This window comes from Embiotoca jacksoni, unplaced genomic scaffold (genome assembly GCF_022577435.1).
Source record: "Embiotoca jacksoni isolate LCO1_2020_lvr unplaced genomic scaffold, fEmbJac1.0.p SCAF_8, whole genome shotgun sequence".
Lineage (NCBI taxonomy): Eukaryota > Metazoa > Chordata > Actinopteri > Embiotocidae > Embiotoca > Embiotoca jacksoni.
This window is the reverse complement of record NW_027185436.1, coordinates 19,302,197-19,325,102: the sequence shown is the minus strand read 5'-3', so window position 1 is coordinate 19,325,102 and position 22,906 is coordinate 19,302,197. Positions and strand designations below refer to the sequence as shown.

General features: G+C 40.2%; 1 protein-coding gene across 2 annotated transcripts in view; it reads left to right on the top strand.

The window, feature by feature from the left end:
* Positions 1-22,906, top strand: part of rimbp2b (RIMS binding protein 2b) — a 66,290-nt gene that overhangs the window by 5,929 nt on the left and 37,455 nt on the right. For both annotated transcript variants that reach the window (XM_069178159.1, XM_069178155.1), the window contains exon 2: positions 22,194-22,277. The gene's annotated coding sequence lies outside the window, so the exon portion shown is untranslated. The remainder of the gene's footprint in view (positions 1-22,193; positions 22,278-22,906) is intronic.

Below are 22,906 nucleotides of genomic sequence, written 5' to 3'. Positions count from 1 at the left end.
ACACACACACAAACATACATACGCAGCACTGCATGTAGTCAGTGGTTTTTACCCTATCAGATAACAGTACACTTATGATGCTGAGATAATGTTTATCACGGCCTGATCAGCGATAGTAGAGAGAGTCCTTCCCAGTCTCCTCCAGGGTCAGCTGTTTCTGAGCCTGCTGACACCAGCCACCTTCATCTACTGCCTGGCCTGTCATGATAGCCCTGAGCATTACCATCCCACTACTCTTTTTATTCATTCAGCAGCGGTGTATTACCACGAAGGAAAAAAACAACAACCATACAGATTTGTGATAACATGCCGGTACAGCAATGTTAAATAAAGCCTGTGGAATAAAAATACATGTAGATCTGATAGTATGCCATTACGCTGAACTAAAAGGGTGTATGTTAAAAATAGCAGCAGAAACATTGCTTCATATCACAGATTAAACGTTGGGGGAAGTATCTGAAGTTAAGCCAGTTAATGGGTTTATCACAGGTTTGCAGAATCCCCTGTCTTTTGACCCGCTTGAGTGCATGCATGATACAATGAGGGTAAATCATCTCGTGGCCATATTCAGGATTTCAAAGCTAAATCTCTGCCAAGTTTCTCAATCTCCAGCCACTGCATTGAGCTTATTAAATTTTCAATCTCCTACAGGCTATCTTTCTCGCCTCGCAGGATGAATGTGCCCTTTTAATAATGTAACCGGTTTTAACAAGATCGTAAAATGTTCATCTAACTTTCATAAACTCTGTTAGCAAAGTGACAAATTCATATGATGGCAGGAATCACTTTGGCAGTCCCTCAGTTTTAGCACTGAGAACACAGTCATTTTGATGGAGTTCTGTGTAGGCTGGAGTGTTGTTCCAAAGTTTACAGCCGCCTGCGTGGAAAGGCTGAGGTTCTTGCTGTGTCACCCCTGTGGCTCTGAAGTAGAGGTTAGTCATGATATAGGAGATTTAGATTGGCCTTCTGGTAACTGATAGTGCTCCACTGAACACTCCCCTTCTCCTCTGCCTCATCTATAATGTACAAGACTTACACAGGGCTAAACCCTGGAAACGCAGACTTTCAGACACAGCATTTGCCACATAATGGCTTTTGTAAATCTATTTAATGCTGATGAGCTCTATTTGTTTTTACACTCTTCAGTACAGTATGTGGTTCAGTGACATCAGTTGTACTAGGATAGGGTCGGGCGGCGTGAATGCAAAATCTGCTAGCTCCTTTAGTTTAGTGTCTGTGTGTGCTTCACCCTCTCAGGCGTTGTTGAAGTAATGTGACCTTCATAAGGAGATTAAAATATGTAACAGGCGAGCATTGATTTTTGGATTGGCCGCTGGTATTTATGGACTCAGTCAGTGCATAAATATTGATACTTGCTCTCCTAAAGAAAGATTTGACTTTGTGTATTGGTGTGTTTGTTCACTCATGCGCCAATTGAGATAAAGGAAAAGGTATGAAAAGATAGTGCTTGATTAAAAAAAAAGACTTAATTGGTAGCACATGTGTTTTGGTAACCTAAATCTGCTTGTGACCCAGCAGCAGCTTAATAAGGTCATTCCTATTATGTGGTGGCTAATTACAATGCCTGTTATTGAAATCCCCAAGCTGCACTGTCAAGTAACAGAGCAGTTTAAAGGGACAGTTCATACCTAAACACAATGACAACTTGTATTTTCCTTTAACCCACAGTACTTAATTTAGATGCTTTTGGGCATCCTTTGCCATGTTAATCGTCTGGCTCCATGTCCCTTAGTTGGTCCATTCTTTATATAAATATCTCCACAACTGTTGGATGTAGATGGCATTTGGTAGAGCTATTCTCGGTCTGCAGATGGCGAATTCTCATGACTTCGAAGACATCCTGACTTATTCTTGAGCACCACCATAATGTGTCTTTAGGAGAGTGTCTAAATAAGTATTGGATGGATAATCATGGAATCTGCACAGACATTCAGGCTTCCCTTAGTTTGCAGGGTAATAACTTGGGTGATCGGTCATCTAGACCATTAACAGGACAAGCTACAGAAAACTTTAAAGCCAGTAAACCTCAGCGTGTTAGCATTGCCTTTAAGATCATATTAACAGTTTAAGATTGTTATGCTTAAAGCAGTACTGTTGTTTTGTACAGCTTCATATCGTTGCCTAGGGAGATACAAATGCTTAAATCCAATATTTCTCACAGATTGTTTGTTGTTTTTTCAGCAACAGCACAACAAACATGACCTCGTTGTTCTCTTCTTTGCTGCGCAAGCTGTATGCTGAGTCCGTTTGACCCAAACTGTTTTCATTTATCCATTCTGGTCTTTATTTGATTTCTTTGACATTTTCTGCCATCATTAGAGAGTTGACAGTAGTGACTGTAAATTATAACTTAAGAGAAGAGATACGACAGGATTCCCCCTCCAGAATTAAACAGAGCTGGTCATATATGTTATATATAGATTAAGTATACATAATGGTAGAAACTCAAAAAATATAAGTATAGTACGTGCTGTTGCATTTGTCTTGTCCTCAGTGCTCTTATTATTCTATTCTCTTTAATTATTTGACTCTTTTTTTTTTTTTTTTTTTTTTTTTTCAAAGGTATGCCTATTGGTTGACCATGTTAGGTCCTTTGTTTTGAAATCTTTGTAAGTCATCAGTAAGTGGGTGACTGTGCTCAGTCTAGTGCCCCTTAATTAGATTGGTGCTGGGGTGAAATTAAAGGCCAACGATGGCCACCAGCATTTCTCGTATGATAAGCCGGCCAGTCACAGTGTCAGAGGAGTTGCGATGAGCTGTGTCTGGAGTGTTGTTATTGTATCCCTCTATAACCCTCCCCTGCTCCCTCGAATTGCTCCATTGTCTCAGTCAGGAGTGCTTGTTCATCAGAGCATTCAGTGGTTAGGCGTCTTTTTCTCTGAGCTTGTTGTTGACTGTAAAGTTCAGACTCCTGCCTCTTGCTGCATTTGAGATACTGTCCCTTTTGAGGTTTCATTGTTAGTAGGTACTTTGGGATAAATGTGAGGGGCAAGTGGTCCTGACAGGCCAACTTGGGCTGACTCATATTACTGACATGACTTTTTGTCCAATGAGTTCAAATGAAAAAGGTTGTTTTCTGGGTCTTTTACTTAGATTGCATCTCTCTCCTTCTTCTTCTCCTTCTCTCTTTTTTTTTTTTTTTTCTTCTTCCACTTGATGTCTTGGATATCACACAGCTTTCCAGTGAAATGAGAACCAGCTTGGGAAAGCCCTGTCAGATTGGCGATTAGAGCAAAATCAGAGTGAATAAACAGCCTGTATTTTCTATTTTATTGGCATCCAAAAAGATAGCAAGGAGCCATTTTCACACCCCTAAAACTGCATATAACCGTATTCTGCAAGCTTAGAGTCTGACTGAGGTTTCACAGGGCAAAATATGGGATTGAGCCAATTACTAGGGACTAGATATTTAACTATTTGCACTCTCTTAGAGAAGAAGAGCTAACCAAAGTGTCAGGGAGCTAAACACTTTTTCTTTACCACATGTAGTTGTTATGCTGGCCTTGAGTTCATATTAATTTACCGTTAAACTCTTTGCTTATCAGTTAGAGTCTGTGATGGTGTGTTATTGGGCGGCTGTATCTCTGGCAGGCAGTAATTTAATCAGCAGGGTTGGATAGCAGCATGGACTTCAGCTGAACTTCAGGATCAGGTTGCAGACTTATGCTGCGGTTTCAGAACTCTGTGAAGAGAGGTCCGTCTACCTCGGCAGCTACGCGACTGTCCAAAGAGACTTGTGGAGCCCAAAACCTATCGCTGATTACCTGCTCGTGGTTTGGATATGAGGGAACTAGTCTTTAAGGCTTGTACCGTCTCTGTGTGGGAGAAGGTAAGGCCAGGCTACAGAGATCGAATCATCTTTTTACAGAATGGGTGAGAACATTTAGGAGGTAAGGTGACGGTTCAGGCAGCTGTCTGTTTGATATGTTTACATTGGGACAAGGAGCCTGTCTGTGTCAGTCTTCTGACATGTTCAAGTGCCGCTTTACCTAATTTCCTCTTTTCAGATCTGGATTTGGTAATCAAGTTGTTTTTATCTGTTTGCTGTGAAAAATAGTCAATTAGTATTCAGTTGTAATCTTTACACAGAGCCTTCGAGAAATGGTGTGAGATAGCTCCAACTCCTTCCAGTCCGTTAGGAATTTTCTTAACATCTCTGGAAGTGTGTTTAAACAAGCATCATCAGTTTATTACATCATGAAACAAGTCACAATGGGGCAGATTTTTCCAGCAGACACTGGATTTATTGTTGAACTTTCAGGGGGCATGATGATGTCACTTTGCTGGCTTTGAGGATAAATGTTTTGTATTTTATTCACTTTGGTTTCAATCATTATATTATCTATTTTGTATGACCGTTAAATGTAAAGAAATCGATATTAGACAAAGAATAACATCAAATCCTTACATTAGAGATGCTAGGACCAGACTAAATTTACGTGTTTGCTTAATTGACTTGAACAATTTTGTTGAAATTGTTTACAATTATTCTCTGTCAATCAACTACTCCGCTAATCCTTTTGGCTCTAAGTATGAACATTTAAGAATTTTTTTTTTACTGAATTTGTATTGAAGAATATTCTTTGTTTACCCAACACTCTACACCATTTTAAAACCGAGTGAGCCGCAGCAGTGTGTCTTCATTACAGTAACATGATCACAATGGAAAGTCACTCATTGTTATTCAAACATTTAGGCTTTGGCCCAACCCAACAGTGTCTGATGCTCTGATCATTCAGTGGGCTACATTTGGGCTGCTGTGCTGACCTGGTGTTGTGTAACACAGTGTTCCTATGCTGGGATGACTATGCTATCATGGGAGTCCTTTACCGGTGTTTGTTTATTTTCTGTGGTGGATTTTTATCCCTGGTATAGTGCTGGGTGTCTGGTGTTTCCTTGCTGCATTGCTGCCATAAGCACTGTCTTCGACTTAAAGAATGCCTCTCCCCTCTTTCTCTCTCTGCAATGATGATGACTCACACTCCAACACGCCCTGCAGAAATCTTCTCTCATGCACCCGACAGAGAGAGAGAGAGAGACACACACACAGAGAAAGAGAGACACAGAGAGAGAGAGACACACACACACACAGTTAAGTGTGGCTCTAACACACACAATACCTGTTCTTCTTTTCATGTGTCCAGATCTACCTGCTCCATCTGTGTGTTTACAAAGATACATGGACTCATCAGTATTCCCTTTGGTTTCCTGCAGGGTGGAAATGCAGCTGGAGTTTTTGCCCTGCTAAACCCTTGAATGCATTTATTTGGGCAACTTATTCTGCAACCAATGTGCTTCAGTAGTGCATTTACATTCATCAGATGCATTTAGTAGCTTTAAAAGGGGGAAGTAAAACCTTTAAATAAAGCAGCCTTTATTTTAGCAGTTGAGTGTCCAGTCAAAGCATTAGCAAACTTTGCATTCATAAAGAGATGGGTGAAAAGGTGCCATTTATAGGTTGTCCTCGTGATCCTCTCACCGTAGGCTGCCCTCCAGTGTGCGAGTTAACATTGTGTGACATTTGCAGTGATGCTGAAGTCCAGCCTGCACGTGCTGCAGTGCCGTAGGTCCGCTGCCCTCAGGCTTCTGCTACTCTGGAAATAGAAAAAGAGCAAAGAGACCGAGCGTGATTAATGACCATATATGTGCAGCAGAAAACACAACAGGCCCGTCTGCCGCCATTTCCTATCACATGGCCCCACAGGCTGAGAATTACATAACAGATCTGCAAAGTTGCTCATGCTGATTCTTAATTGCTTCAGTTCATTTATTGTATGTGAATGTGGCTGCATGGCCTTGTGCGATGCCCGCGTGTCAGGTGGGATCACAGTCATAGTGAGATGTGAGTGGTTTACCCGACAACGGGTCGCTCTCCTCTTATTTACCATGCCCTCTAGTTCAGCTCTCAGGACTGTCTTTGAAAGAAATGTTTTATCCCCCCCCCCCCCCCTCATGCCAGTCTGGATTTGCATGGCACTCTGTTTTTTCTATTAAGAATGCGCTATTTTTAGCGCACTGTGTCAAAACACGGCTGTCTCATCCTGTGTATGTATGTGTTCACTGAAATAACTTCCCTTCCCCAGAAGGCTTGAGTGGTCTCTTCAGCTACATGTGCTGAAGTCCCGTTTGCTGTGCTTCACATTGCATGCAGAACCATTACGCAACTGTGTGCATCAGCCGCGGGGCCACCGGGCCAGAATGGCAGCCAGCTACCAATCACTCTGCCTCTCATCTTACCTTTCTCTAATGTTTTCATCTCTTTCTCTGTCACTCTGTTTTTGGTCCTTTCTCAGTCCATATTTTTCAAGGTAAAGAATGCACGGTGCACTGATTTGTTTGCACGTACAATATTGCAGCAGTGTATGTTTTAGGGAGTTGGTTAAAGCTGTGTATTGCAACTGGCACGCAGCATTTTTCTCTCTCTTGGTGTATGGGAGTGTGAAGGCGGGTCAGTCGGGGCCAGTGAAAGGAGAAAGGATGATCTGTCCTTTGTTGTCAGTGGGGTTCCTGTGTGCTCTGGCTCATCTTAATGCAAAGTAGAAGCTTGTATTTTAAGACCCCTGAACGGACATAGTTGGCAATACTGCACAAATTGTTTGATCTGCCGTATTGCACAGTGCTCTTGGCAGGTTTAACAGGGCCTTGAATGTGCCTTGAATTCCTAATTTGGCAAACTACTGATATTCATATAGTGTAACATGGTGATCATTATACTTATCAAAGACACACTGTGACCTGAAATTCCCAGTTAGATTGCATTTGTATGTCTTTTGTGTGACTAAGGAATTAGGAGAGTTGTGTTTAAGAAGTCTGTTCTCTAGGCTCATAGTTGTACATTATTGTAGTAAGATTCTTGAATTGGTTTGAATAATACAAATACTGAAAAAGCAAATCCATTGTGGAAGAAGTGAAAGTACACAAATGTTAGCCGTATAACGTTGTGTCAGAAGTATGGAGATATCATAAGAATATTTGCTTTCAAAAATTATTAAATGATTGCTTAAAGGAGCTGTGTGTAGGATTTAGCCAGTGTTTAGTTTGTCCATTCTGGGCTATTATAAAAAAAAAATGTAGCTTGTGAACATGTAAGGCTACACTAGGCAGCAGTTTAAGAGCAAGTTCTGGTTTTCTGGGTAGAGCCAGACTAGATATTTGCCCCTGTTTCCGGTCGTTGTGCTAATCGAAGCTAATGGGTTGTAACTTTATATTTAATGGACAGATATGATTGTGGTGTCCATCTTCTCATCTCAATGTCAGCAAGAAAGCAAAAAGGCGTATTTTCCGATGATGTTGAGAAATTCCTGTAAGTTGTAAGAGCAGTAATTTAGTGAAAGTAGTAAATATCAACTTACACCATGTTCTATGCAATTTCCTGCAAATTAACCAACACGCATTGAAGTTGCAGAAAATAATCTTCCACAAATTAAAATCACATTATGTTACGTTCAAATCCTCTCAGTGTATTGAGAGTGTCTAATGTGACATCTGAACCGCAGATATCATCATTTAGCTGAAGACTATTAAGGTGGTAAATGAGCCTTTTAAAGACATTTGAAGTGGTTCAGAGTATTAATTGAATGAATAGGGATATCAGAGAAGTTGTGTTGACCTTCTCGCTCTCTGTCACACAAAAACGCATACACACACACACACACACACACGCACACACGCACGCACGCACGCACGCACGCACGCACGCACGCACACACACACACACACACACACACACACACACACACACACACACAGAAAGTCTTATGCTATTCCGTCTGTGGCTTTATTTTCAAAGAAAGGAAAAGTTTTTTTTTAAAGGAGACATTCTTTAAGACACTTTTGATGTGACATAATATTCCCTGTGGAGAGACGAGAATCACATTGAAGTTCTGCACCAACTTGTAGCTCTAAAACCTTTTGCAAAGCAGTGTTACATCAGTTTCAGATAAAAACTCTTGCCTTGCCAGCACAAATGTCATGGTGACTGTCGAAAGCAGTGCGACATTTACTCAAGTGTTCTCCGTGGTCCTGCGTCACAGAAATGATACAACATGGCTTATTTTGCAGTGTGTAATTACCACCTGTACTGGACTTTACTGAAATAGAAGTGACCATCAAACGCTGTACATTGGGATATTTTTTACTGTATCCTATCAGCAAAAGGATAATCAAACCTGTAAATACACGCGGTAGTGAGTAGTAAGTTCCAGTGAGCCTTCAACTCTTGGATGAGTTCTAATGTTGGCTCTGATCCCTCCAAACAGCCATCACACATCCCCCTGCTGATTGGAGGCAGCAAATATTGATGGCTTTATAGTGATGTCCTTTCCAATAACCGCATACACAGACACACACACAGCTACTGGTGCAAACACACACGCATGCACGCACACACACACACACACACATACACACACACACACACACACACACACACACACACACACACACACACACACACACACACACACACACACACACACACACGCGCGATGCCCGCAGTCATGTTCACTCTGTCTGGCGATCTGGAGGTGTGTGGTGTCACATGTTGTGGCTATTGGTACAATTTCACATTGAACTGAGATGGCCTGGATTTTTTTTCTTATGCTGTTTGTTGAACAGAACAATAACTTCTCATATTAACTTCCCGTCATATAAAAAATAATTGCAGTGGAGTGAATTAGACTTGGGAAAACAGAAACACTTGTTAGGGCCATTATTATGGCAGTAAAACTATTCGAGACTCTCTCTGTCTTCTACCTACTGGTCTGTTTTGAACCCATCTCAGTCCAATTTTCCAACACAAAAAGCCAAATTGGAGTTTTATTTTGTCTCGCCATATTCTTAAATTGGAGTTTACAGTGAACGAAATGGAGAGTCCAGTGATTGACATGTTGGAGTGTTGTTTTTCTGATGTTTATCCACTCCCCTGTGTGAAGGAATCAAAGCCCTGACAGCCCCGCTCTGATTCCTGGATGAGGACCAGCGAACGTATTGACAATTGAGCTTCGTGCAGCAGCAACCATCTACTCCAAGCTCTTGTTTATATGCTAATGCTGGACTCACTCCTGCATAACAGACGTGTTTTCTGTTATCCTGTTGGTCGTGCATAGCAAGCTTTATATAAATCCGACCTCCTATTCAGTTTGACAAAAATGTCCCCTGTGATGATCTTTTTTGTCGAGAGCCTGTGAGATCAGGATACCTTGTACAATTTAGTTTAGCAGCAAAGGTCTGCTGATTACAAAATGTATCCTCTCTGTGGGGCCACAGGCCGAAACAAAATTAGTTTCAGATTTGCAGTCCTCATTTACCCCAGAGTTTCAGGGCTCTCTGCTGTAGAAATTAATAATTTGTTTTCAATTGAGCCTCAGCAGGGCCACCAACTAATTTGTTCCAGGCTACTTGGCTGTGTGACCACAGTGTCTGTACATGTAAATTTGTGTGTAATTTTTCTGATATACTTCCATGTATGTTTCGCTCGATTCATTAAATTCCTAGAGCTTTAATGTTGCTGTGAAATAAATTCAAGGTATGAACGTTCACATCACCTCAGAATGAATTGCAATAACCTGGCTGTAGTGTGTGGGGGTATAGATTTTCTTTTAAGGTGCAGTTTTTGTCACCAACTATAAATTAGACTATAAATTTAACTTTACTCTGCATAGCTCACCAGTTACATTGATGTTGTTAAAAAAAATAATTATTTGACATATTTTGGAAAACAATATTGTCCTGCAATTTGGACAGTTTGACAATTAGAATAAAAATAATTAAGAATCAATTAAAAAAAAAAAAAAAAAAAAAAAACTGGAACCGTGCTGATATAGCCGCTGGTGGATGTTAGTGGGCAACATTGGCCTATCACAAAAAAAAATCTGTATCGGCGTTTACGTTGTCTGATATGAAAATCTTTTTTTACAGAGGATAATACAGAAAAAAAAATGCTTGGGGTATTTTATTTTATTATTTTTTTTTATGTGTGATTATGTATAAAGTTTATACACAATTAGATATGCAGTTTATTAAAAAATAATATTTGTGTCGATATCAGAAGATTTTTACCCCTAATATCTGCATCAGCCCCAAAAATGCAGTATCAGTCGGGCTCTAAAGAAACATAACAAAAACTATGTTTGTTTATTTGGCACCAAATCCAAATATACCACCCTTGTATGCAAACAAATTTGAAATAATAGGGGAACTCTCTCCCTAACCCCGAAAAAGAGAAAACTGGTAAACAGTAATCCAAAAGAGTAAATTGTCAAAATTGGAACCAGACACCTCATTCTATCAAACACAAGACAGTTCTCATTTCAGAATGTAATTTATTTTAAACAGTGTGATAAAAAAACGTTTGTGACCACTAGTGAAGATACTTCTATGATGCATTTGTTTCAATTTAATACCTTTTTTTTTTTTGTATTTACAAATGATAATATCAGCCTAAATTAGAATAAAAGGTTTCATCTTTGAAAAATGTACTTGAACTTCAGAATATCTGTTTGTTGTTTGCCTCCCTTTTGCTTTAATAATAGCAGAACTCGAGCTGCATGCAAGTTTGTGCAAAACCTATAATCTCAGCGTGATCTGCCTCTATTCCAAATAGCTTCTTGTGATTTGAGGAATGTTTGTTTGGCTTTTTCAGTCTTGAAGTGCCCCTTAAATGTTCAGGAGGGTTGAGTTCATGTGACTGTGACGGAAAATCCATGACAGTCAGCACGCCTTAGTCTTCTTTGATCTCCTTCTGGTGTGTTTGGGATCATTATCGTGTTTCAGTATAAAACCAAAGACGCAAACAGCATGCTAGTATGATGTCTCTGAAAAATACACGGCTTCTTGGTCAGGGTGGGGCTGACTCATTACAGATGTCCAACTCCAGAGGAGCAAAACAACCCCAGACTTCAATATTCTCATCAATATGAGTTTCATACACTGCATTATCATCCTCTCTCCCATCTGTCTCCTGACATACACACTTCTGTTACTCATCATCAGATCACATTTTTGTTTGTACTTAGTTTGTGATCACACATCTGCAGAAGTAATGACATTCATGACATTCCCAGCCTCACCTGTACTTGCCAATCAGTGTCAATTAGAAAATGCTTGTAGGCTAGCACACAAAATTGAGATGAAGAGTTCAAACTTTATACCTGCCAAACATGAACAAAGTACCACTGTTAGTGTTATAATGTTGCCATTCTAATGCTAGTGTTTGGCACCACTCAAGGCTGTGGGCTCTTCTTCCCAGATCTACAGTTAACCTACAAATTGTACTGCAAACATGAAGGTAATAATAGAGCTGAATTGAATTAGTGCCTATCCATTGCTGACATTATTTTGTTTTTCCATCTGACCACTTGTATGATTTGGCATTTGAATCCAGTGGGCAGCAGGTCCTCTGTTCACTGCTCAGGTTTGACCAGTAATTGGCAGTGATGGTTAGAGATTGTCTGTTTCTGCTGCGATTGTGCCAGACTCCTGTGGGGTGAGAAGCTCACTCTTTATTTCCTCCTGGGCACCACCTGTCTCCCATTACTGGACACAGGAGCTCCTCATCCGCAACCTAATGTGAAAACTCTGCACATCACAGTCTGTCTGGTTCTGCTAAGGCCAAAAGCCAAGTCTGACACCTCCCAATAATCGATTCATAGACAGGCAGTCTTTCTAACTTGCATGTTTACAAGCAAATGATCCTCTCGACTCTTAACACGTACGACTTTATTCCTCTCTTTTCTCCCCCTTCCCCTTGCATTAAAGACCCATTCATGGACATCATGGTGGGCCCAGACTCACAGCAGCTTTTGGCAGACATTGACGATTGTGGTGAGGGCAGGGAGGTTAGAGCCTGGTGCTGTTAGTAAGAGCAAGGATCTGCTCAGCCAACTGAATTTAATAGAAACCAGTGTCAAAGCATGTATGCCAGCTCTTGGCTGTTTAATGGCAGCATTGTACAAACTACATTTTGCCAACATGAAGTTTGTCTCCCTTTGACAAAGCATATAAAAGTTAAGTTGTACTCATTATATTGTTTTCACAACTCGGAGAGCAAACTAATTGGTCACCAGCTGCTGCGATGTAGTTAATGAATAGAAAGGCAATGGAGAGCTTTTCCCTGCATCCAGTATAGCTCCTCCCTGCAGGATGGAGCAGCATATGTCTGTGGCTCTGGCACAGGATCAAAGCGGGAGACGAGCCACCTCAGCTGGTGACATCACCTTTGCCCATAACAGCCTTAGCGTTCACTGTATGGGGCAGGAAGATGGTTAAATTAGCAGAAGCCGGTGTAGAATTAACATTTAATAGCTTATCATTACATTCTGTTGAACTGAGCTTTAAAGAAAGGGGATGTACCGTCCAAGGCTGTGCTGGTCAGTGCAGACTGTCGTTCAACGTCTGCTGCACTAATGCTATGAATCACAACATCAACACTGAAGTGTTATTGCTGTCTGATACAGCAGAGCAGAGGTGGTAATGGTAGTGGGTGGAAGAGGGAGTCCCTTTGGTCCTGTGGCTCCTCAATCATTTCACACATTTCAGGTGCAGATGAAATTATTGGCCATAATTGTCAGAGCTGATGATAAACAGTCCTATTTGTTCCAAAAGCAGCAGCAGTTTGGATCTGAAGGATCATTGTACATACCTTGTAATTATCCATCTTAGTCTACCTTGACATTTCATAGGTCAGTGATTTTGTATTAGCAGGGACATCGGGATAACAGTGGATCAGAACAAATAGGACAGCATGTAATATTTTGTGTTGTAATCAGCTTATCTGGTTGGGGCCCAAGTGTGCAGACAAACAGGCAGCCTGGTTCGATGTGAATTAATTTGATCATGGCAGGTTCGCGAGAATCTCGTTCTCTGTTGGCTTCTGTCTGAGAGGGGCGCAGATGTGAGAGCACAACTCCCCGTAGAAAGGCTGTGAGTGAATCTGACATAGCCACGAGAGCATGAAGAGAAAGATGCTTGCCTCTTTTTGCTTCTTTTATTTAGAGACAAATCAGTTTTCTGAAATGTTTGGTTGATATTGTCTGATTGTTTGTTTGTGTGTTAACTCTCAAGTAATTTGTTGTGCTTTTATAATGACATTGAAAAATTTATACTGCAGAATTACAGAATATGTAGACCAGACACATCTGGCCAGATCAGCTGTATGGCAAAGCAAATTTCTTTTGTGCTTTATTTATGACATTTTTAGCCAGCGGCATTCATCTTTTCAGATGAGGACTGCAAATTATAACCCAGAAATACTGAAGAGCAACGTATTTTTTTTAATTTTTTTTTTAAAGCTTTTAGCATGAGGTTTGTATTATTTTTTCACTGATTTGATTATTTGTTAGCATTACAGACAATGGGAGGGTCGGAAAGTTATTTTAATTTTGACAGAAAGGAGCCGGAACTTCACATTTATAGAAGTATACAGTAGATGCTAAAATTTACACATTCTTGTCATTTCCCCTTATACAATCTGTTACTGACAATTTATGCTCTCCATTACTATTTCTGTGTCTCACTGACTGGTAAAAAGAATAAACAGAGGCCTCTGCTGTTGCTAATGTGTTAGCTGCGCCCCACAAATACTTTGATTTTCTGTGTTTATATTTGCATTGTATTAGTGTGTCTTGATTGGTGGTTCTTTTGTAGCCCAGTGTTTGCTCCTCTGCTCAGTTTCCAGTGTTGCCACTGCCTCCTGAGGGTTGAACACTCTGTCTGGACCACTCAGAGAACAGTCCATCATCTCAGCAGCTAATCCACCTGCATGTCTACTGGCTACTCTAATGTAAAGCCAGCCGTGACCCTGTTCAGGTCTCAGTGTTTGTATTCACACATACTGGACACTTCATCTTTTCTTGTATTGGTTTTTCGGGATGCTAATTCAGGTTTATGTATATTTTAGTGAATGTTTCATCTTCTAACAGTAAAATGTTGCAACAAACATTTGACTTTGAATTAAGGCTGACAGCAGCAGTGGCAACACTGAAGAACTAACGTAAAAGCAAGATGAGTCGAGGTTTATAAGTATCCAGAAGCACTATGTATATTTTACAGGGAAAGTTGGCCTTCCATCCTTTGGCCATCCCACAGGATTCATTTCTGTAAATGTCTTGCTGGGTCATTTATATTTTGAAGTATTAGTCTCAACAGGAAATCACAGCATGTACTGTGAATCTGTCCAAAAATGATCAGAAAAAATGTGATGCAATTTGGAGCTTTTTGGTCAGAAAGAAATTGCAAATCCTGGGAGTAAACACTGTCTGAAAAGGCATGTTGTACCCACACAGGCAAGTTTGACCGTTGAGTTTTGACTTTGGTTCACCTGAAATCATTATCCTGGCTGTACAGTAGATTTTTATTATACAGAAATTGAAAGTGGTTGTAAAAATTTAGGAAATTGGAAAAAAAATCATTCAGTCAGGGATAAGCCAAATTTGTGTGCAAAACTAGAAAAATGATGTTTGGTTGTGGAGTCAAAAGGTACAGGAGCATGTCATCGAGGCATTATTTGGTTCTTGTTTCAGAGCATTTAGCTTGTGTGTATTTATGTGACTAAGCCAGCTGTGAGCCTTTGCATGTCCATGGACCTCTGCAGCGTGTAGTGGAGTCTTATAAAAAAAAAATAAAAAAAAAATAGAACAATAACACGCTACCCTGTTTTTGTGGTACAGGGAGTCAATCTCCGAAGTTTACAGTCCATATAAATAAAATACCTTCTTGCCCACACACATATTACTCTGTATTTTGTGCTGATGTGTTGGTCTACAGTCTTCCCTAGACAATAGTCACAATAAAAGATGCATGTTTACGAGAACTGTCGTTTGTTACAAGGTGCTTACCGCTTTGCCGTTGGATATGAAGGTTACCATGTGAACTGAATGACAGTCTGCAGAATCTTGGCCAGCAAATCCAGCTGGGGATGAGTAAGCCTCTGTGTCTGAGTGGGCAACAGCTATGGGCTTGTAGCATTTGCTTGGTTGCAGCAGTAATCATCAGATGTTCTCAGTGGCCCTTTAGTCAGCGAAATGGTTTCAGCTGCCAAAACAAGGAAATAAAACCTGTTCATTTTCTGAGAATACTCTTTCTCTATATAACACTGCATTATTTATTCCTGCATTGTCATAATGAAATGAATAGATATCACAGCACTACAACGCTCCCTCCTTTATCTCCGTAGGAGTCTGTTGTGGATGCATGAGTCATTGTTTAGTTTCCATTAAGGTAAAAGTCTCCTCTGACATCTTTTGGTTCATGCAGTGGGATTATCAGATTTACAGTCCTCTCTCGGGAGCCTCTCATACACAATGAGCCTGCTACTTCAAATTAGCCTTTTGTTCCAGTTACCTTACATTTGATTATAGATCTTAGTTCATTTTTTTTGTTCTGCACACATCACTCCCCTTATATCAATCCTTCGATTATAGAACCCTGTGATGTAGTTCCCCCTGTTTTTTTGATTTATTATCATTCCTTCTCTGCTCCTTGGCCTTAGTTACATTATTTCACTTTCTTTTCTCCTCTTCCTCCCTTTGTGCCCTTCAGTAGTAGTGTGTTAGACATCAGCAGGCAGGTAGTATAGTGCTCGGTGGCTCAGAGAGGTCAGACCCCGGCGAGAGTGGCAGCTTCATTTCTGATTCTGCAGGACGCTGAGAGTTGTGTTTCATGATGGGGAGACAGAGAGAGTATGAGGAAAAAAGAGAGCGAAGGAAGAGGAAAAAGTAGAATCCAGACTACTCCTTTTGCCACTGCTGCATGGTGTTTAATATGCCTCATAGTAGATTCCTCGCTGAGGTGTTATACCAGGAACAGTGAATGCTGCATACCTGAGGAGCTTAGACGGTGAATCCTGCCTCCATCCAATTTTTAGTTTTACCCACCTTCCCTTCTTTTTCATTTGCATTCACATGTAGGCCTTTATATATCTCGTCCATGATCACATGTTAATTCAGTGTCACTTTTTTTTTCTCTCTCACTTAACTTTTCCCTCCTCCCTGTTCTGGGTGTCATTTAATTTGTTGTGTGTGTGTGTGTGTGTGTGTGTGTGTGTGTGTGTGTGTGTGTGTGTGTGTGTGTGTGTGTGTGTGTGTGTGTGTGTGTGTGTGTGCGTGAGTGAAGGGATATGCTTGTTGACCTCTGGCAGTTACACGTTTGTCCAGAAAATCTGTGATTGAGCAGTCAGTCTGCATTTTCCTGTGCATACATACGCATGCACACACACAAACATGCACGCTGATACAGATTTGCAGGCGGCAGACAAGTACAGTATTAGTGGAGCGCAAGCATCTGTGCCTGCGCACACAGACTTAAGCTGTGGGGGTTATGTAACTTACTCTGCCATTTCAAATGATTTGAAATCACGAGCTCTTGCTGTGCTGCACTAGATTACTGTGTGTCTGGGCCAGCAGTACGTGCAGTATAGTCATACACTATATGATGCTAAGTGGAACTGCTGCTTAGGTTCAGGGTAAAAGATGGGAATCCTCTTTTATCAAGGAAGTGAGACTCTGCTTTGCTAGTCTTTCTGACTGCTTCTTTAATAGCCTTTCTTTTGACTGCAGCTTGCTAGAGAAAAGAAACAAACATATAATAACAAGAAAGTGTCTTTGGACAATATATATGTTTATATATATAGGGAGTACCACTGACATTTTTGAGAGGTAACAAATTAGCTATTAAGCTACACTATGTGCCTCAGTTTGAGGTGATGTACTGTTTGTCTGAGCGTAACTACTCCCAGTAAAAAGTCAAGTGCCTTTTGTCTTCTGTGGCCATCAGTTTTATTATAATGTGCCTTAGTTGAGTTGTAGCATGCTGTATGCCTGCAATTTTCTGAGGATTAGCATTCATTCTTGTTCCTAATTAGATGTGAAGTTAACCTAAAAGATTTTGAAAGAAGAGCTGGGTCGGCTTTAAACACATCCTGGAGCAAGTTTTGCTCCTGTGCATGCCTGTCAGAATTCGATATCTCCATAAGATAACTGCTTTTTGCATAAAATTACCCCATGGTAGAAAAGTTCAGCAGTTTTTTTTTGTTCAGCCATAAGCAGGATTATTACTGTATCCATTATTACCCATCATGCATATTCAACACAACAAAAAATGAAAGAGAGTGAGGGAGAGAGAAAGAGAGAGAGAGTAATGAGGTTACCCCTGTTCACTGGAGATTAAACACAGCTTTCTCAACTCCAAAGGATCAGAAGACTGAACACTGAGAATAGGTTGGGGAAAGCCTCCTGTGTTAATTAGTCATTGCAGAAATAATACTGTAGTATGTAAACCTCATTTCATCAAGATGTTGCTGTGCAGTTAACTCACAGTAGGGACAGGAGCAACAGACATACTGTATGCTGCTCTGAACACGCCACATGCTACTGTTATGGTGTCCCAGGGGAGCTCTCCATGGTGCTGAACACCCAGACAGCTGTGTACAGGGCTCACAGTAGAAGCTCGGCAGCTTTCAGGTCATGCTTTATTTTGCGGAACATATGATAATCTCCACAGCTTGATTATGTGTTGGTGTAGTAAATGATAATTAGTAGTCAAGCCAGATTTTAGGTGTTTTGTGAATTTGTTTTTAAAAGAAAAACGAGTGATGCGTAAAAAGTAACTACTATAGTTATGAATAGCCACTGTAAAGCAACATGTTGGTAGTTTATCAGCTATATATACTTTTTCTTTGTCAAAGTTAACATCAGCATGGCAAACATCAATATTTACCGACAGAAACTAACAAGTCTACAGTCAAGCTTGCAGCTTTGTGAGGCTGTACTTAGTCATGTAGTGTTTGGAGCTAAATGCTGACAAAAGCATGCTCAGATGCTCCCAATATGCTGTGCTAATGTTAACATTGTCATGTTCACCATGATCACCATCCTAATTTCGCATGTTAGCATTATATCATAAGCTAATTCGCGAAAAGCACAAAGTACGGCAGACACTGATGTAACGTCATTAGTTTGACAGGTCAAACTAATGACTAGGTATTTGGTAATAATATTATTATACTTTGCCTTATAACAAAGAGGGAATTAGTAAACCTAATATGAATAATTTGAGGGAAACATCAATATCTTTACCAAATGTTATGGCAACCCATCCAATATAAGCCCTTATTATTTATTGTCTGTGAACATTGAGTGCTGTACAGATTTTCGTGAGGGTCATTCAGTACTGTAGATGTTAAACAATTTAATAGGAAAAGAGAAAAGTTGGTGAAGAAGTAACCAGTTCATCCTTTGGTGACCACCATCCAGCTAGCATGGCTGAAAACCCTATAAATTAATACATGATTGAAAATGTAATGGTTTTGGTGAGGTGGTGAAAGTTAGATTGTTGGGCTGCAAGCAGTGATTATTTTCAATATTGATTATTGTATCAGTGATTTCTTTTAGACTTTACAAAAAAATGTGCACTACATGTTCCCTCAGCCTTGTTTTTTGTGATTTTAACCAACATGCTGACTGAAAAAAGTCTGAGAAAAGCAGTTAATTATTATACTTAAGAAGCTGGAAACTGAGATGAATTTTTAAAACTGAGGCTCATTCATTTTCTGTGGATCGGCTCATCAATTAATTACTAAATCTTTTCAAGTAAGGTAAAAAGTCTAAGTCGACAGCATTTACACAAACTTCGAATAGATTGATTTTTATATCGCAGTACATTTGCACTTAAGCTCTCTGAAGTGTAACCTAAAACCAAACCAGAACCTTTTTTTGGAGACCCTTTCTTGACCTGCAAAAATATAGTGATTTTTGATTTATTTGAGCATAAAACCAAATGTGAAACCTCTGCTGCATATAGTACATGAGAGACATAAATGTAGAGCAGTATAGATCGCTGTGGAAGCACCTCTCTCATGCATACGTTTGCATTAGTGCCACTGAGGCACAAATGCTAGACACAGCCTAAGGGTACGGTCTTTCTCATCTATCTTCATCTGCTGTGCAGTAAACGCCTCTTCACTTATACAGGAGCTCATTACTCACAATGGCAGCCATTTGAATCTTTTATCAGAGGGATTTTTAATTGAACATGGGCAAATGTGCTCCAAACAAATGGGCCTCAGCAAGCTGTGTGTTTGTATGTGTGCACGAGAGAGCGCGCGTATGTGTGTGTCTGTGAGTGTGTGAGTGAAATATTCATCGTGGAAGTTAGCGCAGTGTTGTAGCTGTCTGGTTCTGAAAACTGTACACATTAGATACCAGCCCACATGGGAGATGGCAAGCTGTCTGCAGAGGCTCTGCGTGATTCACTCACAGGAAATCGTTTAGAGTCAACATGGTAGTGTATATAGTGTATACTTTACAGTTCATCTCCAATCTTTTACACTCCTCTCATTTCAAAAAAATATTTCATTCATATTTGCATGTATTTGTTTTGGGTGTAAGGAAGAACTGTGGAGTTGTATGGGTTAGAAATCCTAGCACAAACATCCCTCTTTTTTTTGCAGCTTTTGATTTAATTAAATTTTATATCCAATGTAAAGTTATCACAGCTTAACTTCCCTATTATCACTTTCAGGCTCAACCCCTGTTACCCAAACTTTAAACACATCCCAAACTAAAAAAAACACATTTAAATAATCTTCAAACATGATATCAATTTTAGATCATAACCTCAACTGCACCCTAATCTTAACTCACCATCCTAATTTAATTCACTTCAGATGACATTTATTTTCCTCGTCATCTCACATGTGACAGTTTAATCCTTAAAGGGACAGTAATACAAGAGCACACGCACGTAAAGTACATCCGGTTGAGCTGGATCACTAGTGGACCAGCTACCCCAGATAAGGGGTCTAAGATTTAATCATGCCAACTGTCACTTGCCTGGGGTGAGAAGCCACAAGGTTATAGATCACAATCGGGTCAAAGCTTGTTCCTCCTCGTTCCGCTTATCCTGCTCTCTGACCTTATAGCTCACTGTCTTATTCAATATTGTCAGCACTTACAGGTCAAAAGGGAAAACAGCAGATGTAGCAAAGTAAAATATCTTCCATTTGAGTGGGTTTCAATATATATATATTCAAAGTCAAAGCAAGCTGTTAGCATTGCTGTGATGAAGTGCACATTCATGCATTCTCACATGCTGCATGTATTGTGCGCTGTGGGGTTCTGGTGGCTCCGCTGGTGTTTATTTTAGTCGAGCTCAGGGACATGTGCTGCTGCTGCCAGTGTGTGTGTGTGTGTGTGCGCGCGTGTGTGTGTGTGTGTGTGCGTGTGTGTGTGTGTGTGTGTGTGTGTGTGTGTGTGAGAGAGAGCACACACTGACACAGATTATATCCTGTTTAATTCTATACACTGATCTTGGGACATCCAGCCACACTTTCACCCCCCCCATCCATAGCAAGCATGTTCCTCACACGCTGATAGAAAGCTCAGTCTGCTGATGAACAGAGGATCTGGTTGGTTATGTAACACCTTCATAATGTTTTTGCTGTAAAAGCATGGCAATCTTTGGCTATGCAATGAATGAATATCCATCGGGAAGCTGTGTATTCTCTGTGTAAATGGGTATACCCTTAGCTACCAAATGCATCCAAGCTTGTCAGAAATTTGACCTCCATATTAGAGTGGAGTCCCAAAAAAATGAAACAAGAACAGGACTGAATACACTGGTTGTGTTCATGGGGATATCCTGTTTCTCTCTTTCTGCCCCTACCGAGATAGAATGAGCAAGACATCCCCAGACGTGGTGACTGTGGCAGACTTTAGTCATGTTTTGGCTCTAATCGCATGTTGTGAAGAGAGCTGAACTTCCTTTCTTTGTAATTCCAGCTACTGCAGCATTCAGCTGTCAGATCAGTTAAATGACTGATATGGCAGAAACATTTGAGGCATTCAGAAACCTCGAGGAAATGTTAGGTGTCCATATTTATTTAGATGGGACACATGTTACACCTTCTGCCATATTTCAGCAGAGAATGCACAGGTGGAATTAATAACATAATGAAGGCTGCATTTAGAAGCATCAGTGCCTGCTGACTCACAGAGGCTCTTAAATAGAACACAGCCATCATTAGTTATTAGATGCACCTGTGATTTTCCTGCCATGGTAAGTTAACACCTCTGCTGTCAAAATGCTCTCAAAAAAATCTGTGAAAAATGTAGGAAAAGATAGATAAAAGGCTTGTTAAAGATTGTGGGAGACAAATCATTACAGTCAAAGATGCCCTATGAGCATTTCTTGTAAAGAAACAAAATGATGTTCACTTTGAGTGTTACTTACCAAAACAGATGTATCACACACGCAAGTGTACATCCTCAATGTCTAACTAAAGTACTGAATACAATTCCTTCCTTATGAAACATTTCCAAAACCAATTTTTTTAAAGATTAAATTTTAAATCCTGCCTTGTTTTCATCAATGTTTACTAGCTTTGTATTTTTGCTTTCCTTTGCTTTGCAGGGGCATTGCTCTTTCTGGGCACTGCATGCCTGCATACGTATCCTTGTTCACGTGACACAAATGTGAAACATATTTCAGACTCATCTGTATGTAAAAATGGTGAAATGAAACGCTGCCTTGAAATGTAACTTATTTTTTGTAACCTTGTGGTTGAAATATGTGCACGGTATGTTTGGATATGACAACATGGACGGTATCAAGTAGACATAGAGGCTAACAAATAGCAAGCTAGCAGGCGGGAAACATAAAGAGGGAAAAGAAGAGGCTGTTTGGGACATCAACATTTTCCTCAGACATATTGTTAACTCTACGAATAAAATTACAATATATTACCTTAGCTAAAAATTTTAACTTTCATATAGACTCTTTAATATTGATTCACTTCGTTAACACAGTAAACACGACCTGATTTGAAGGTAGCATAAGTTACTTTTGAACAGATTTCTGCTTGATCTTTCTCAGAACATTATTTTACATCCTCAACATCTGACCCTTTCAGTTTGAAGCGTTCCTGTCTGTTTCCCCAACAAGAGGAACATTTTGTAATATCTAGTGGATAATATCTGAAAATCTCTCTGTCTCTCTGTTGCGCACATGCATTCATATACAGTACACACAAACCCACACACATACCCTCACACACCTAAATACAGAAATCCTCCAGCTCCCTTTCTCCCTGCCTAGTTTCACTGAGTTCTCTCAGGAAGCTTCTGTTCCTGACAAACCACAGCAGCTGTCCTCTGCTTTTTTTTTTTCTCTCTCCCCAGGAGACTGAGATCAGCACCAGAAGGAAGGAGTGTGAAGCACTTGAAACAGAGGTGAAGAAAAAGAATCAAACATGTCAGACTTTGGTAAGTGCTCTAAAAATATACTCTGGCCTCTAAATGAAAGGATGGAGGCTAAAATTGATTTGTACCTGAGAGCCTTGCCTGCTATCATCACACACAAACATCCCCTGAGAAAATGAGTGGCAGTGATAGCTTGGTCTCAGGCAATGACTGAAATTAGGAAAGCAGAGTAGATACGGTCATGTCAGGGTGCAGTTTCTGTGGGCTGGATTTTGTTACATTTAAAAATGAGATTTTTTTTTTGCTGTACTAATTATTTGTTGTGTGTACCTGTGCACAAACAAAGGAAACACAGTATATAGTGCTATGCTGTTTATAAACATGTTGTATATTGCAGGCATGACCCTTTAGGCAGCGGCTATATTGGCTTCCTTTGTACACACGAAAGCTCATGAAGCTCTGTGCAACACTGCTGTGATTTAAACACACAGAAGTACACAACACTATTTGTGCTTGATCACCACTGTAAAAGGTCAGACATGTTACACAACCCCAGCGTTTTCACTTGGTGTTTCTTGAAGGACATTTTCTCACAATGCCCCAGAAATGTCATTCTGCCTGCTGGTGTGGCCTTGACTCAGGGCAAAAGGTAAAGAAATAGAAAAAAATAAAATAAACAGAGGGATCCTGCT